This window comes from Cucumis sativus, chromosome 6 (assembly GCF_000004075.3).
Source record: "Cucumis sativus cultivar 9930 chromosome 6, Cucumber_9930_V3, whole genome shotgun sequence".
Taxonomy (NCBI): Eukaryota; Viridiplantae; Streptophyta; class Magnoliopsida; order Cucurbitales; family Cucurbitaceae; genus Cucumis; species Cucumis sativus.
The window spans coordinates 16,669,225-16,676,229 of NC_026660.2; positions in this window are offsets into that span (position 1 = coordinate 16,669,225).

Below are 7,005 nucleotides of genomic sequence, written 5' to 3' on the forward strand. Positions count from 1 at the left end.
ATCACTCACGATTTTCTCCCTCTACCACTCGGGAGTGCTGACGTTATATTAGGAGTTACTTGGTTGGAAATGTTAGGGAAAGTAATTTTTTATTACAAGTTCTCGGAGATGGAATTCTCACTGGGTGAATGGGTGGTAATTCTTCAAGGGGATAGAAGTTTAGTAAGATCCCAAGTGTCATTGAAATCGATAATGAAAACCTTTGAGAAGGAAGATCAAGGCGTGTCAATCGAATTAAGTGCAGTTGTACAGTGGGGAGTGGGCGAAGCAAGGGAACACATAGCAGACTACTTGAGTAAACTACAACCAGAAATTCAAAAAGTTCTTCAATCCTTTCGCGTTGTGTTTGAACCAAGCAATCAATTACCCCCACCTCGCGATCATGATCATGCTATTGAATTAGAACCAGGGGCTCGTGTAGTGAACGTGCGCCCGTATCGTTATCCCAATTTTAGAAAGATGAGATAGAGAAACTAGTTAAGGAAATGCTGCTAGCCGGAATAATTCAGCCAAGCAAAAGTTCCTTTTCAGTGCTCCTTGTTAAGAAAAAGGATGGTAGCTGGTGATTTTGCGTTGATTACCGAGCACTGAATCTTGCCACTATACCAGATAAGTATCTGATTCCTGTTGTTGATGAACTGTTAGACAAATTATTTGGGGCAACCATATTCTCCAAAATTGATTTAAAGTTAGGTTATCAGCAAATTCGGGTGCGGGCAGCCGATGTTCACAAAACAGCGTTTCGAACCCACGAGGGGCCCTATGAATTCCTTGTGATGCTGTTTGGGTTGAAACGCTCCGGCAACATTCCAATCAATCATGAGTGATGTTCTTCGCCCATATTTACGCAAGTTTGTTTTGGTTTTCTTTGATGACATCTTAATTTACAGCAAGTCCTTGGACGAGCATTTGCACCAATTGGCAATGGTTTTGGAAACTCCAGTAGCTCATCAACTGGTAGCCAACTTTAAAAAATGCCAATTTGCGGTTGACAAAATTGAATACTTGGGCCATGTTATTTCTTCAGAGGGGGTGGCAGCGGATCCAACAAAAATAGAAGCGATGGTTAAATGGCCAGCACCCAAGAACGTGAAGGAGCTAGGTGGGTTTTTTGGGGCTAACGGGGTATTATCGGAAATTTGTTGCAAACTACGGTTCTATTGTGCTGCCCCCCTTGACACAACTGTTAAAAAAAGGTAACTTTAAGTGGAATGAGACGACCGAGAACGCATTTCAGCAGTTAAAAGTCAGCAATGATGTCTGTCCCGATGCTAGGTATTCCTGATTTTTCACAAAGTTTTGTGCTGGAAACTGATGCTTCGGGTGTGGGTATTGGGGCTGTCCTAATGCAAAATCAACGACCAGTGGCCTTTTTCAGTCAAGCTTTACCTATTACCCATAGGTTTAAGGCTGTTTATGAACGGGAGCTTATGGCAATAGTGCTGGCTGTTCAAAAATGGCGACCATATCTATTGGGTAAGCCTTTTGTGGTGCGTACAGATCAGAAAAGTTTGAAGTTTCTTCTTGAACAACGGGCTATCGGGGGAGAATATCAGAGATGGATCGCTAAACTATTGGGGTATGATTTTGTGATTGAGTACAAGAAAGGATTGGAAAACAAAGCGGCCGATGCCTTATAGAGATTTTTTTTTATAAGAGACAAGTATATTCATATAACAAAACAAACATCCTAAGGGCGAGGGACAAGAGGGCCCTCCCCGGAAGAAGCTAAAGAGCTAGGACATAATGGCCTTCCAATTGTTGAAAATCATAGAAAGGCTATAATTACAAAAGTGTTTGGTGTAATTCGTACTCCACCAAGAGGCTGTGTGTTGAACCACAGTCCAAAAAGAATCAAAAGAATTAAATCTATCTTCAAAAATTCTACTATTCCTTTCTTTCCAAATGCTCCACAAAAGGGAACGCGACGCACATTTCCATAAGATGTTTCCTTTAGGGCTGTAACCTCTAATATTAAGACCTTCAAACATCCATCTATCAATCTTGCTAGGAAGGCAAAACTCCAAGTCGAAAATACCAAACAGCGTGTTCCAAGCTTTTCTTGTGAAGGGACAATGTAGGAATAAGTGATCCAAAGTTTCCTCATCTTTAGCGCATAGACAACACATCGAGGGGCTAAGCAATGTGTTCTGGATTTTTTTTTGTAGTTTCTCATGGGTGTTGAGGCTTCTGTAAGCAAGCGACCATAAGAAAAACTTCACCTTCTTCGGGATTTTATTCTTCCAAATCTGACGAATCAAGGGGACGGCAGTGTTGGGGGATCTCTTAGTTAAGTTAAGAAAAGTAGATTTTGTAGTGAAATTGCCATTCATGTTAGGAATCCATTTAAGACTATCCTTCCTTTCAGTGGGGGCCCAAGAGTGAAGAATTTCTAAAGCTGAGGCCGCATTGGCAATCTCATTGTCGAGCATATTTCTTCTAAGGCCCAAATTCCAAGAATGAGTAGCATTACACCAGCAATCAGCCACAAAAGCTTCCTTATTCAGCGCCAAAGAAAATAAGTTAGGGAATTTTTCTGCAAGTGTTTCCGCGGCACACCATTTATCCTTCCAAAATTTGATTTTTGTTCCTTCTCCCAAAACAAAAGCAGAAAAACTGAAGAATATCTCCTTATGTTTTAAAATACCAGCCCATAATCTATGAGATTTTCCCCTGTTTGGATCTTTGGTAGACCACCCATTCTCATCTAAACCATAGATGGCCACAATTAATCGTCTCCATAATGAGATTTCTTCCTTACTAAACTCCAAAGCATTTAGTGAGAAGAGCAATATTCTTTTGAGCCAAGACCGCCGTAACAAGTTGGGGTGGAAGTGCATTCCAATTGACGAGATGAGCAATTGGATTCGTAGATCCACCTGTCCAAACTTCTGATCATCTGTTCCAGTTATTAACGCCAACTGGAGCTTGAGCAAGGGGAAGAAGATAACAAGGGAGTGTTGATGATTGCAGAGTTAGTCTACCCTTTGGAGAGGGAAACATTCCTCCACTTATCAAATTTGTGTTGAATCTCTCTTCAAGATTGTTCCACATCTCTTTTCTATTATGCCCCCTTCTAATAGAGAAACCCAAATATTTAAAGGGAGGATTATCAATCGAGCATCCCGTAGATTCACTAAAGGGAGCTAAGTCATCATTACTAAGGTTAATACCGATCAGGGAGGTTTTAGCTTTGTTAAGGGAAAGACCGGCTCCCATAAGGAAGATATTAACCACCTTCCACCAGTTCTCCAGATTTCCATCCTCCCAAGAGGAGAAAAGAAGCGTGTCGTCTGCGTACTGAAGATGGTTAAATCTTCTGCCAGGTTCTCAAAATGAAAGCCTCTTAAAACCCTTTTCTCATTACAGTAGTGGATAAGGCAGCTAAGAGCATCTCCCATAATCGTAAAAGAAAAGGAGCAAGAGGATCGCCTTGACGAATGCCCTTTTTAGCAATAATTTTTCCTCTAGGCCTCCCATTGACAATTATGGAGAAATTAGTTATCGACAAGCATCCCCAAATCCATTTCCTCCATCTCTTACCAAAGCCTTTAAGTTTCATGATCATATCAAGAAAAGACCAATCCACCTTATCATAAGCTTTCTCCAGGTCGAGCTTCAAAAGCACGCCTTTTCTGCCTCTTAAAGACCATTCGTCAACAGCCTCGGAAGCAGTTAAGATAGCATCAAGGATTTGCCTTCCCTCCACAAAATCCATTTCAGAGTCATTAATTATCGATGGAAGAACTTTTTTAAGCCTTGAAGCAAGCACCTTGGAGATAATTTTATACAAGGAGGTAATCAAGCTAATTGGTCTGAAGTCACTGACACGGCCCCCTCTTTCTTTTTGGGGATGAGGCAAATATAAGTCTCGTTACATCTTCTATTAATAACTCCGTTTTTAAAAAAATCTTGGAACACCCTTACGAGGTCGGGCTTCAGAATGTTCCATGATTTTTTATAAAACTCTCCAGTCATGCCATCAGGGCCAGGGGACTTGAGACAACCCAAATCAAAAACAGCTTCTCTAATTTCTTTTTCGGTAAAGGGAGCCTCAAGTAAATTCGAATCCTGTAAGCTAAGGCCTCTCCAATTAAGACCGTCACAAATAAACGGCGAGGAGATCCTTGTGCCATATAACATTGAAAAGAAGTTGAGGATCTCTTCCACAATCTCCTTCTCTGTGACAAGAGTCTTCCCATCAATACTAACCAAGGAGGAAATAATACTTTTACTTTTACGAGCCGAAACCCATTTGTGGAAGAAGCTTGAGTTTTCCTCTCCCTCCCTAAGCGAGTGAAGCTTCGATTTTTGAATCCACAGCTTCTGTTCTTTCACAATCAAATCAAACAGAGCTCCTCTACAATTTTCTCTTTCCTTCACATTTTCCTCGTTGAGACAGCTTGACTCTTCAAGTGAGTCAAAAAGAGTTAATCTTATCAATCAGCACCTGTTTTTGGGAGAAGATGTTACCAAAAGTCTCCTTATTCCAGCTTTTTAGTATGGCTTTCAGACCTTTTAGCTTTTCCATGAAAGAGAAAATAGGCCAGCCTTATAGAGATTACCACCGGTATTTGAATTGGGCCTCGTAAGTATTGTGGGCGGGCTAAACCCTTCAGTTTTCATCGATCAAGTGGCTGGATATGAATCTCTTAACAATATTCGACTATCCTTGATAAATGGACAACAAGCTCCAGAGGGATATTCGCTACAAGGAGGAGGATTCACCTGATATTACTTTATTATTAGCTGAATTCCATAACAGCCAGATAGGGGGACATCATGGTGCATTGAAAACATATCAAAGGCTAGCAAGGGAGGTCTATTGGCGAGGTATGAAAGCCCATATCCGCACCTATGTTGCTGAATGTTCCGTGTGTCAACAAGCCAAATACTTGTCTTTAACTCCGGCTGGTTTCCTTCAAGCATTACCCATTCCGGACCGTGTGTGGGTTATGGATTTTATTGAGGGCCTCCCCAAATCCGAGGGTTATGATGTTATATTGGTAGTTGCGGATCTTCTTTCCAAGTATGCACATTTCATCCCTTGAAACATCCATTTGGTGCAAAAGTGGTTGCTGCTGTTTTTCTGCGAGAGATTATTCGTTTGCATGGATGCCCCTGAAGTATAGTGTCGGATCGTGATCGTATTTTCACAAGTCTATTATGGGAAGAGTTGTGGAGGTTGTTGGAAACTCAGTTGAGACGAAGCACCACTTACCACCCCCAAACAGATGGTCAAACGGAAGTTGTCAATCGAGGGGGGAGACGTATCTAGGGTATTTTTCTATGAACACACCTAAACAATGGGTTAAATGGCTAGCTTGGGCTGAATTGAGCTATAATACAACAGTCCGTACAGCCACATTGATGACCCCCTTCGAGGCCCTCTATATTACCATATGTGAAGGGCTCGAGCCGGGTGAATGATGAAGTAGACCATTTGATGAAAGAAAGAGATGAAATTTTGGGCGTTTTGAAGGCCAATTTACTGAAAGCACAGCAGCGAATGGTCGAAAACCCAATTCAAATGAAGATAGCCAAGTAAGCCAAAACCAACACTTCTTTGCATGTAGGCAGGAGAAGAAAATATGATGTAAATCTTCTAAAGCATGCAAACACAAGGGACAAACATGAGGAGATAAACTGAGAAAGGGAGGTTTCATTTGCAAAACTTCTGCACAGTTCATAGTCCATTTCGCATTCTCCAAAGCGTGATATTCACTCTTCTAGGGCTTTCTGTCTTCCAAATTGTCGAGTACTTTGTTTTCAAGACTGTGTTAGAACATGTTTGGCTGATTAATAAATTAGTAGAACACACTATTTTGTTCTATCATTTTGGTATCGGAGAAATCGAATCTGTGAAGTTCTATATCATGGCTCAAAAGCGAATTGAGGAAAAGTTGGAAATGGTAGATCAAGAAATATCCGGCATTCGAGCAGAATTACATGGTCTGCCAACAATCAAGAAAAACGTGTCATCTTTGGCGAAGAGTATTGAGAGGTTAGGAGTATAGGCTGAGAAGCAACAACAGCAACCAGAAACACTGTTGAAATATATTGAAGGAATGATCAAAGGGAAGACAACGATGGAAGAAGTACTAGAAGGATCATCAAGTGAGTTGACAGCATGGTTGATGTCAGTGATTGGACGATGATGGGAGGAAAATATGAGGAAAAACATACCAAGTTGGAGGGTGAAGATTCTGCGGGCGACCGAAGCAAATTTAAAAAAATTGAAATGCCAGTTTTTGTGGGAAATGATCCTGATTCTTGGTTGTTTAGGGCTGAGAGATACTTTCAGATACACAAACTGAGTGAGTCAGAGAAAATGATTGTGTCCATTGTTAGTTTTGATGTAGCAGCTTTGAATTGGTATAGATCTCATTATTAGTTTTGATGGAGCGAGATATATCCTATTAAAGTTGTCGTGTTACTTAATCGCATTATAACGCAAAGACATTCCTTTGCTCTTTCTTGCATACAAGTTAGTTCCCATTTCTATTTTGTCATCCATATTCCCTCTTATAGAATCTCTAAGCGTAGATATCTAGTGGTAGTTTGTTCTTGTATTTCTTTTATACCATTCGTTATTCTTTAATTCTTTTATACTGCCTAGATAATAAGTAATACCTAAAATTAATATCTTGAATCAATTCCTTATGTTCGACCCGGGATCACCCAAGTAAACCTACCATTTCACTTGCACTTGGACAAGTAGTAAGAAAACTTGTACTCAAGAGGACTTAGTTGCCACACGATATGAAGGTCTAGTGAGCAATTCACATGCAGTTAACATGCTTAGTGATATATCGCCTAGATTGAGTATAATTTTCATTCACCATTTACTAACACTAAGTCCTGATTGTTGAAGAGAAACAACACCTCAATAACCGGAGCGATCGACTTCTATCTTTAGTTATTCGATCTTGAACCTTAATTGCACCGAGAGATGGCCTGGGATGAAACAAATTTACATTTATTTTATTCAGTCTCAAGCATACA